The 11,148-nt window shown below is 39.7% G+C and overlaps 7 non-coding genes across 7 annotated transcripts; 6 read left to right on the top strand and 1 right to left on the bottom strand.

The window, feature by feature from the left end:
- Positions 1-232: 232 nt before the first annotated feature.
- trnar-ucu (transfer RNA arginine (anticodon UCU)) lies at positions 233-324 on the bottom strand. The gene is given in 2 exon segments: positions 233-268; positions 288-324. It is a non-coding gene; the product is annotated as a tRNA-Arg (tRNA).
- A 2,853-nt stretch (positions 325-3,177) lies between these two features.
- Positions 3,178-3,269, top strand: trnar-ucu (transfer RNA arginine (anticodon UCU)). The gene is given in 2 exon segments: positions 3,178-3,214; positions 3,234-3,269. It is a non-coding gene; the product is annotated as a tRNA-Arg (tRNA).
- Positions 3,270-4,061: 792 nt separating this feature from the next.
- Positions 4,062-4,153, top strand: trnar-ucu (transfer RNA arginine (anticodon UCU)). Its single transcript is given in 2 exon segments — positions 4,062-4,098; positions 4,118-4,153. It is a non-coding gene; the product is annotated as a tRNA-Arg (tRNA).
- A 579-nt stretch (positions 4,154-4,732) lies between these two features.
- trnar-ucu (transfer RNA arginine (anticodon UCU)) lies at positions 4,733-4,824 on the top strand. Its single transcript is given in 2 exon segments — positions 4,733-4,769; positions 4,789-4,824. It is a non-coding gene; the product is annotated as a tRNA-Arg (tRNA).
- A 472-nt stretch (positions 4,825-5,296) lies between these two features.
- trnar-ucu (transfer RNA arginine (anticodon UCU)) lies at positions 5,297-5,388 on the top strand. Its single transcript is given in 2 exon segments — positions 5,297-5,333; positions 5,353-5,388. It is a non-coding gene; the product is annotated as a tRNA-Arg (tRNA).
- A 763-nt stretch (positions 5,389-6,151) lies between these two features.
- On the top strand, positions 6,152-6,244 carry trnar-ucu (transfer RNA arginine (anticodon UCU)). Its single transcript has 2 exons — positions 6,152-6,188; positions 6,209-6,244. It is a non-coding gene; the product is annotated as a tRNA-Arg (tRNA).
- A 276-nt stretch (positions 6,245-6,520) lies between these two features.
- trnar-ucu (transfer RNA arginine (anticodon UCU)) lies at positions 6,521-6,611 on the top strand. The gene is given in 2 exon segments: positions 6,521-6,557; positions 6,576-6,611. It is a non-coding gene; the product is annotated as a tRNA-Arg (tRNA).
- Positions 6,612-11,148: the final 4,537 nt, after the last annotated feature.

Here is an 11,148-nt window from a genome sequence, read left to right as displayed (position 1 = left end):
GGCATTCAGTCATTTGTGTTTTTCTGCTTTTAGAGCACTACAGCAGCACTAGCTAGCAATGCAGTGACCATTAATAATATCATATAAATGACTCTGTCAAGAAACCATATTACCCACAAGAACGAACCTGATGTTGCTGTTGAGTCGATGGTTTACAGTTGAGAAGGGCTTAGTTGTCTTCCAGCATTAGAATATTTAGATCTGTAATTGCTAAATACCATATTCTAAAGCTCGACTCTGGTGGGACTCGAACCCACAACCTTTGAATTCCCCCTCATATATTCAACTAGAAGTCCAATGCGCTATCCATTGCGCCACAGAGCCTCTTCTATGATGTCATCAGGAATGCTGGCTCACGTAATATGCTAAACATTATCTAACAAGCTTTATGAATTCGGTGGTATGAGTTGGATAAATAGGAAAATATATAACATGTTTTTAACTTCAGCGTCTTTTTCTTTAATGTTAGTGCAGTTCTGTGGCTCCACCCATTGAGGTTTAACCAAATAGTATTATCTCTGCCTCCAGCACAGACTGTGATGCTTATGCTACCATAGGGATCCCCCCGCCCCCCCCCTTGAGCCTAGATGCTCTCAGTGGTCTTAGCCCAGTGAACCATGCAGAACATCTTCCCTGGAGCCAAGAGATGCATCTGTCATCAGACCGCCATCAGCTAATCCTCAGCAGCTCCACAATGACTGCAAAGCATCTACTCTCCAGCTAAGTACTGCTTCTACTTAGCTCAATAACTGCTTAAACCCAATCCGCTGAGAGGGGACCACTTCAGAAGTCCGCCTATTTAGCTCTCTGTCCACTTACAACCACGTGAGGTTAATCAAGCGTTGCAAAGACCACATGCCCCATCTTAGGAAACCCAACCCAATGAGATGTTAATGAGCCATCAGATATCTGTAAGCCATCTTAGAAACACATCTACTTAACACTGTGGTTACCAAGATCCAACTGAGGCAATCATCCATACACCACGAGAGTTATCCACTCTTCTGCAGCTGAGAAAAGATGTTTGTAATGTGCAGAACAAATAACTAACAAAGTCTTGTAGATCAAATGTAAACTTTCTAGAGATCTTTAAGGACTGGTTAATTCAAGTTCAAGCTGAATAGATGCAGTGTGTGCACAGTGCTAAAGATCCATCCAAGATTTGATGTGGACTATAGAATTTTTTGCAATAAGTTTAACCACAGTTGTGAATTTTGTATGAGCCAAAATGTTGCCAAAACATGTATTATAGCGGTACCTCTTTGCCCTTATCAGTTGCAGACTGTTGTGCAGACTGTGACAGCAGTGTCAGTCATGACTAAGGGTTATTCAGTTTCAGTACCAATACTTAAATATTTGTATACCTCACTTTCCAAATGCATAAACTGAAAATGAATCATTTTCCCTGCAAGTCAATCATACAGTCACATATAATGTAATATTAAGTCCTATAGTGCCTTCTAAACACTCGTCAAACAGGAGAGACGATGGTAAAGCGATAATAGGCTTTAATAATTCAACTCATCCTAACCAGCTCATTTAACAATTATGTTAGACTGCATTAGCTAATTTAGCAGCACAACTTGTGAAAGTGTGATGGCAGACAGTAAGGACCATGGCAACGTCGTCTACTGAGCTCAGTGACTTCTTGAAGCTTCACTTGGTAAGATGTTTATGTAAAGAGAAAATCAGAAAACGGAGCTCAGTGCCTCATTCACAAAACCTGAGGACCTTCCAACATAAATCCTGATGTCAGTTTGGAGTCTAATGGAAAGTCAAAATACAAACGTAAAGACAGCAGAAAATGGTTGAGATGCCCTGTAAATAAAACAGACAATGCCTGGATCATTATATTATATGATTTTAATTGGCCAGTGACTTTTAAAACGTCACCTGTGGCTCTTGAAACAGTTTGAATACAAAGACTTCAAATGAACTGGTGGAAGTGATGAACTCAGCAGCCACCGCCTTAAATGTATGGCTCGCATTCGGTGTTGAATTCAGTCTTTACTCGTCGCTAGAAATACACAAATGCATTGTCTTGGTTTGATTGTCTTCACATAGTGCCGTTCATCATGGCTGTAAATAGCCTCAGAAACAGCGTCTTATGTAATTTCCTGCTAAACCTCTTTTTCGAAATACGGCACTTACGTAACTGTCCTACAATTCCAGGTCTCATTTAAATAATTGCATAGAGATAAAGTCACTGCAACAATCTATGGCCAAGTGTGTGTGTGAACTAATTTACATTTATGCAGATGAGCCACACATCTACATTCAGACACACACACACACACACAGGAGCCAGGCATTGATTTGCTATATGTCATCCTCTGGTGTGAGTGTGTGTTTCTTTATGCATAAAGCATGTTTATGGAGCATATGTATTTCTGATATTATAAAACATTATGTATTTAACATTATATTGTATTATTATTATGTGCATTTATATAGTATGGTGTATTTATCTATTATTCACTACAGGGATCACCTCCACTTTGCACAAACTGTTGTTTTCCACATGGTTAACTTTTTATTTCAGGGCTGAAGAGTAATTCTACTTTATCACAATGTGGATATTATTTTTTGTTCATTATTGTTATCAGACATTGCACTCACCAAATGCTGACATCTGGGAAAATAAAGCTGACAACATTTATAAGAACACATGTTGTAAATAAATAAACCAATCCAGATTCTCCAAACCACTTTATTTGGAGGTCAAACTGAAAGTGGCAGCAGCTGAAATGTGGTAATAATTCTTCATTGCACAAGAAAACTGTGTGGTAAGTATGATGTGTGAAAGTTTAATCTCCAAAATCCAACTAATTCAGTTAGTACAATCTCACACTATGCAGTCAAACTTTGTTCAAACCTGCACAACTTTATTTTAAATTCTAGTACAAATCCTGCTGCTTCCAAATAGATTACATAAACATGTAAGACTGAATTTGAAGAACTAGGCCAACAAAAATGTAATTTAATGCATAGCTGTTTTGTAGCATTGTGGTGCAATGGACATTGGGCTTCTAGGTGAGTGAAGTTGGATGTATTTAAAAAGTGGTGGGTTCAAGTTCCACCAGAGTTCAGCTTGACATGTTGGATGTAGTGATGAAATAGATTTATACTCCAGTCAAACTTTTGTCTCAACTGAAGCCAGCAATGATAGGGATATGAGGCTCTGTGGCGCAATGGATAGTGCATTGGACTTCTAGGCAGAAACAGGAAAAGGTATTCAAAGGTTGTGGGTTCAAGTCCCACCAGAGTCGAGCTTTATAAAATGTCAGGATGATGAAAAACAGGTATTTGTGCTAGAAGTCTCACAACTGTAAAGACTTAAGGGAGATATGCCCTGCTCTATTGCTACCTAATACTGCAGTTTAATGTCTGTTGCATGTGTGGCTCTGTCGTGCAATGTATATGGACTGTTAAATATGAACAGTCGAAGTGATTCAAAGGTTTTGGGTTTGAGTCCAACCACAGTCAAACTTCATGAATTGTACGCTGGTTGACTCTAAAATCACTAACTAGATCGTTCGCAATAAAGCAATAATGCAATAATGCAAAAAGCATCCTTGACTGGCATGAAGGCTTTTGAGATGAGAGTTGAGGATGCACATAATTCCTATTTTTACTCATGTTTTTTTTATTTCTTTTTTCAGGGGACGTGTCCTGCATTCAGAATTCTGCAGCTTAATGTCCCCAATGTTGTGATGAAGTTACAGTAGACCTACAGACATTTGGGCCCATGTGTGTGAAAACAAACTGAAATGTATCAAGTTTATCAATTCATCCAGTGATTTTGACCAAAGCAGACAAACAATATGTTTAAAAATGCCTATATGTCACGTAAACCCACAATGTGCACAGCTTGAATTGTAGTGCTTGGAGTTTGGTGACCTGCAGGTCATATACAGGCTACTGTCTGTTGCAGCCCATTGCATGCTGAGCACAATGTAATAGCACACTTAAGCACGCGCAATGAAAAGCTGGAGAAGCCTAAAAGGAGTGGTTATGAAAATGACTCCTGTGTAATCAAGTCTGAAAAGGTACAAATATGGGGCTCTGTGGCGCAATGGATAGCGCGTTGGACTTCTAGATGAAAACAGGCGAAGTGATTCAAAGGTTGTGGGTTCGAGTCCCACCAGAGTCGAGATTATAAAGTGTCAGGATGATGAGAGAGACCTACTTATGATGGAGGTCTCCAAAATCACTAACCAGATCTTTCACAACTGTAGAAACACTGTTTTGACATTGAAGCAGCCTTGTATGGTATGAGGGCTTTTGATAGAGTTCAGCATGACAAATAATCTATGTATTTCTTTCAGGGTACATGCCCTGTTGCATTGCTACCTAATGCTGCAATTTAATGTCCCCAATGTTGTGTTGAAGTTACAATATAACTACAGAAACACACAGAGGGCATGGACGCCCTGCAGGCATCTTGGCAGCAGTAGAAGTATCAGATCAGTTATTTACGCAGTTTGAATTGTTGTGCAGTTTGAATTTGGTGACCTGCAGGTCATACACAGGCTACTGTCTGTTGCAACCCCTTGAATTGTGAGCAGATAATAGCACACTAACATACATTGGCAATGAAAAGCTGAAGAAGCCTTGAAGAAGGACTGTTTTAAAAATGACTCCTCCAACTTTCAGGCTGTAAATTAATTTATATAAAATTATTGGGTTGAGATATTTCACTGTGTAATCATGTCTGAAAAATTAAAAAAGTGGCTCTGTGGCGCAATGGATAGCGCATTGGACTTCTAGATAGAAACACGTGAAGGCATTCAAAGGTTGTGGGTTCGAGTCCCACCAGAGTCGAGCTTTATATGTTATATGATTCATGCTCCAGTCAAATTCTTATCTGGCTCTCCCTCCAAACCAACAAAACTAAATCACCCCTCTAAGGAAAGGTTGGAACACAGAAAGAAAAAAGCAAATGTTAACAAAAACTATCTTACATGAGACATGAGAATGAGGTTTCCATTCAGTCCCAAATTAATCTTAGAGTGATTAGTTTGTGTTGGAGATGTGATCTGATCATGCCCTGCTGCATATCTAATGCTGCAGTTTAATGTCCCCAATGTTGTGTTGAAGTTACAGTATAACTACAGAAACACACAGAGGGCATGGACACCCTGCATGCATCTTGGCAGCAGTAGAAGTGTAGAATTTTAGTGCAGTTTGAATTTGGTGACCTGCAGGTCATACACAGGCTACTGTCTGTTGCAGCCCCTTGAATTGTGAGCAGATAATAGCACACTAACATAAGACAGCAATGATAGCAATGTGAGGCTCTGTGGCGCAATGGATAGCGCATTGGACTTCTAGACAAAAACAAGCTAAGGCATTCAAAGGTTGTGGGTTCGAGTCCCACCAGAGTCAAGCTTTATATGTTGGCACAGCTACGGACCAACTGAACTGAATCAACCCTCAAAGGGAAGGTTTGTTAACAAAAACGATCCTACAAGACCTGAGAATGTGGTTTCCATTCAGTCCCAAATGAATCCTGGAGTGATTGTTAGTTTAGTTAGTAGTTTGCAGTGGAAACATGATCTGATCATTCGGGGATATGCCCTGCTACATTGCTACCTAATGCTGCAGGTTAATATCCTCAATGTTATGTTGAAGTTACACAACAACTACAGACGTCCCGCAGGCATCTTGGCAGCAATAGATGGGTGATATTTGGCTCTAGAAAATAATATAATTAGGGCAACATGAGGCTCTGTGGCACAATGGACTTTTAGACAGAAACAAGTGAAGGTTGTGGGTTCGAGTCCCACCAGAGTCGAGCTTTATATGTTGGCAAAGTGATGAAATAGATTCATGCTCTATATCTACAAACCAACAGAACTAAATCACCCCTCTAAGGAAAGGTTTGAACACAGAAACAAAAACTATCCTATCAAGACATGAGAATGAGGTTTCCATTCAGTCCCAAATGAATCCTGGAGTGATTAGTTTGTGTTGGAGATGTGATCTGATCATGCCCTGCTACATTGCTATCTAATGCAGCAAGTTAATGTCCCCAATGTTATGTTGAAGTTACAGTATAACTATAGAAACATACTGAAGACATGGACATCCTGCAGCAATAGATGGGTGATATTTACCTGTAGAAAATAAAATAATCAGGACAACATGTGGCTCTGTGGCGCAATGGATAGCGCGTTGGACTTCTAGACCAAAAGCAAGCGAAGGCATTCAAAGGTTGTGGGTTCGAGTCCCACCAGAGTCGAGCTTTATATGTTGGCAGAGTGATGAAATAGATCTATGTTCCAGTCAAGCTGTTCTATGAACTGAACTGAAGCATAACTAAATCCTCCCCTCTAAAGGATGGTCTGAACAATAAAGACCTGAGGATGAGACTCCAATCTAGTCCCAAATGTATCCTGGAACAATTAGTTTCCAACTTTCAGGCTTTTAATTAATTTATATAAATATAATATAAACACATATTGTTCGGGGTGGGATATTTAACTGTGTAATCATGTTTGAAACAGCAGTATTATGTGGCTCTGTGGCGCAATGGATAGCGCATTGGACTTCTAGATGTAACAGGTGAAGGGATTCAAAGGTTGTGGGTTCGAGTCCCACCAGAGTTGGCCTTTATAAAATATCAAGATGATGAAAGAGCGGAAATTATGCTGCAGTTCTCCAACATAAGTGCAGTGCAGGTGAAGATATTCAAAGGTTGTTGGTTTGAGTCTCACCAGAGTCAAGCTCTACATGTTTGCAGAGTGATGATGGCGTTATGGTCTAGTCCTCTCTCCAGTCATAAGCAGGACAAGCAGCTAGACAGACAATTAATTGAGGTCAGATCTGAACTAGTGCAACAAAGAACATTATTGGCATTTAGGCAGAAAGGTTTCAAGCTTGGACAGATATCTACTTCATATGACTAACTCAGACTGCTGAAGCCTCATTTAAGCTTCACATTAACTTTTAAATGTGTTTTTGCACTAAATGACTGTGTGGACTTACACTGAAAGCACATTTGAAGGAGATCTTTTAATAGCCAGTATAAACAGGAGGAATGATTACAGCGAGGAAAACCTCTTTCACTGTTCATATAGACACCTGACTGCTGTTTTTAAGACAGATCTGAAAAGAAACTGTCCTTTAAATAAAACCATAAATGTCATGATGTGTGTGTGGATTGTGTGTTTTTTTTATGTCAGTCATCATGTTTACAGTCCTGTTGGATGGCAGAATTTTATGTGTTCATGGTTTGATGACCAATGTAAAGTTCAAACAGACTGGCTGACTGGAATAGAATAAATAAGTGGGAGGAAACAAGTCTACTAAGTATGTGAATGTCCTTTTTATTCTGACTATGAGGTCATCTGGGTCCTTTTTTAAAAACATGGGATGCAGGTAAAAGCCACTGTAGCTTGATACATGCATATACTGATATAGAGTAGAGAGAGAGAGAGTTATTTAATCAAGTAAAAGCAGCATTTATTGTTCCAAAGTTTCATCTCAAAGTAGGGAAAAGAATCAGTGAGGAATTATCAGTTTACACTGGAGACATGCTTGAGATATTGTTGGTAGTACAATAGTCAGTTTACAGTACAGTCATTCAGACAGCAGAGCATTTTGATAGAGGTAACCTACATTAAACATCATTTTAATGTGGGTCTTAGAGTAGTGTTTTATTGGTTTAAAATGGAAATGAGATGGCAGATAAATAATCACACTGAGATTGGAGGAAAGGTGGTAAAAGCATTGGGAAGAAGAGAAGAAAAAGATGATGGCTTTACAGAGTTCAAAGAGAAGTAGAAGAAACGGAAGGAACAGCAGAGATGAGGCAATAATAACAAGACTTAGATTTGGGCAAACTGGATTAAACGGTGCAGGTAAATATAATACAGAGCATGTGATGTCAGAAATATGAGGTAGTAAAAAAACAGCAATTCGTTGTTTGCAATCCGCCAATAAACCTCAAGGAAGAAGACTGTAGCGTGAAACAGGTGTGTGTGTGTGTGTGTGTGGGTGCGTGCAGGGGCAGGATCAAAGGGGGCGTGGCCTATAAACTACCTGCAGCAGGTAGGTTCAGGTTGCTACTTCAGCTGCTGCTACATCGTTATTTCCTGCTGCAGATTGAACCTGGTTCACCTGTGCAGATTCATTTAATGACGCAGCGGTTAACAGCAGATCACAGACTGAAACTTCACCTCAATCACCGGAAGTTGTTTTGAAAGTGCTTGATTTAATTTTTCTAACCAAGTTGGACGCGTTTGATCTTTGTCACGTTTCCTGAGATGAGCTCATCCACCAGCGGGTAAGTTAATCATCTTCCACACGTTTGATAGATGTCTTCAATCTTCTCTCTCACCTCTCTGCTCACAACATTTCAATGAGTTTCCGGTTTGTGAGTCTGTGTTGGGTTTTTTTGTGCTTTTTGAGCTCTTTACTCTGCATGAAAACAAAGTTTCAAATGCCACAGAAACTACCTTGTTGTTATTGTCATTTTAATCACATGTTTTCAGGAAACATGTTTCCTAATGTGAGACTCTGAGGCTGGCAATTAACATTGTATAGTTCAAGAACCGGTTTTGTACCTGTGTGTGCGCGTGCGCGTGCGTGTGTGTGTGTGTGAGAAAGAGAGTGTCTTATTGACACAGTGCTGTCAGGAGTGTATCCAGTGTCCTGCGTACCCTCAGGGTATGCGTTTATACCGCAGGTGTGCGTGCGTGCGTGCATGTGTGCTTGCCTCGGTTGGCATGGTTACATTGACAATAGTGACAGTGTCAGACGTGCTTGCGTGGTGCAGTCAGGGCTGTTTTAATGGAGACCTGTTGACCTTTATTACATTTGACTGGAGTGTTATTGATATTAAATAAGTAACTGATTGATATGTTTGATACAGAAACGTCTGCAGCTTTTTCCAAAATAGCTAGAAGTACTAGCAGGGTTTAAACTGTTTGATGAGTTAGTAAAGTTTTATCAGCAAACTTGAAATCTTTCAACTGATGTGAAAACACAAAAAGTCAGACAAGAGTCCCTCACGCCAGTTTTAAAAGACAAGACACTTTTAAGATGTTACCTCTGGCTCTGGGAACATGCAACAGGCATTTTTACAACTTTTTAACCTTTTTTTTTTACTAAACAAATGCATAAAAATAGATCAATAATCATCATTAATTGATAATACAAGTAATACTTTCTTGTTGGGTTTAATTGCTGTGTTGTTGCACTGTAGGAATGTGTTGCAGTGGTGAAACAGCCTCTCCGCCCAATAACAGCCCAACAACATTCAGACCAGTTTTTGTGGCGTCTGACAGCAGATTGATCCTCTGCCAAGCCTGAACTGAAGCTGGGAAAGTTACGATGAAACATACAGCAGTGTGTCTGTGTGTGAGTTCATGTTGTCTCTCAGGTTTTCGTCTTTGCTGGATCCAAAAATAAAAACGTTGATCCCTGCGGTTTGCTCTCTTCAAACATGAAGAACATGCAGCAGTCTCTACGTGTTCGGAGCTGTCTTACACCACAATGCTGCACCCATCAGAAGTGATGCTGCTGATAACTTTTGCATCTGAAATTCAGTGCTAGCTTTCAACTGTAAGTGACTTTGACTTTGAATTTAGTGTTGAATCTCTAAGTTCAATCAATCAACTGAATATTAATGGACAACAACACGGGTAATCTCATTTATCAAAGAAAAACAGCAGACATTCTTTGGCTCCTGTTGCCAGGTGCACGTTGCGTGATGGGATGCAGATGTGCAAAATCAGCAGTTGTTAACAGCTGGCCGGAAAATTAATTGAGGTTTGACCTGGATTAGTATAAATAAGAACATTGTATATGACATGGGGAACATGAAGACGTACGAATGACCTATATTTATATAACATATTTCATGCACAGAATGCTCAAAGTACTTTACAATTCAGCAGCTAAAACAACACCAACAAAAGAAGTTTAAAACCCCACACAAGAAGGAAGGGAGAAAAGTAGTTTTACTATTCATAACTTTTAAAGAAAAGAGAAGACACTGCATTAAAAAAGTGGTGGTAGCTGGTTGTGGCTATATTAAAACAATACGTTTTTAGGGGCAGCGTCCCAGAAGACATTTTTCTGGCGATCTTGGGACATGGAGGATCACAAAAAGACAGTGAGTGTCTGATATTAAAGGGAATTAGGCCATTTAGCGCCTTTTTAAAAATTAAGAAAAAGACAAAAGATGCAGGAAACCAGTGCAGGTTGCCTAAAACAGAATTTATATGATCTCTGTTTAGTTTTTGTTAAAACCCTGGCAGCAGCTTTCATAGGCCAGTATATCGAGCGTTGCAGTAGTCAAGACGACTTCAACAAGCTTTAAAGCATCTTGCTGACTTTGGATGTCTTACTTTTGCTATATTGTACATATGACAAAAGGTAGAATTGGTCAGCGAATTAAAATCATTTTTAAAGGGATCAGAATCTAAAACTCCAGTGTTTGTAACTTATGGTTGTGTCTGTGAGGCCAGATGTCCCAGTTGATAACCGACCCAGTAGTCGTCCAGATCACCAAAGTCATTAAGGTTCCCCTTCTGGGCGCCATGCATATCTGTACCAAATTTAACGACAATCCATCTGATATGCATTGAAGTTTTCAGGCTGGATGAAACTGGTCAACCAACCAACAGACTGACATCACCATCACTAGAGCCACACTGTGCTGTTTTCCAAATGTGAAGCTCAAATCAGTGATGAGTCAGTGATACTCAGATGTGTTGAGTTAATTTACTTTCTTTTTTTAAAACACTGTCTGTTGTATTGCAACAAGGAAGTGAAGGAAACAAGTCTGTTAAATTGTACTTAATACCCTCAGCTTTCTTCCTCATGTCTAATGAGTACAAAAACAAACCTCTAGGGACAAGTTTTGGGTTTCCATGTTCACTTTAGTAGTCTAGAGTCAGATTCTCAGGGTCCTGAACGCCACAGGTTATCTGTGTGGAAATTACTTAGTGGTGGTCGATAGTGGTCCCATTTTTCTATCTAATACTATAGAGGAGTCTCGTGTCAGTGGTTGGTCTTAATGATGTCACTGAGCTCAGGTGAGCCAACCTGCAGGTTTTTTACATTGTGTCTGTGTCACGTATCGCATAACTGTAGCTACAGTTTCACTACAGCCTGCGACCTGACCTGTAGTGGATG

This window comes from Scomber scombrus, chromosome 5 (genome assembly GCF_963691925.1).
Source record: "Scomber scombrus chromosome 5, fScoSco1.1, whole genome shotgun sequence".
Taxonomy (NCBI): Eukaryota; Metazoa; Chordata; class Actinopteri; order Scombriformes; family Scombridae; genus Scomber; species Scomber scombrus.
Note: the sequence above shows the minus strand (reverse complement) of the source record. Positions and strands in the feature narration are given on the sequence as shown.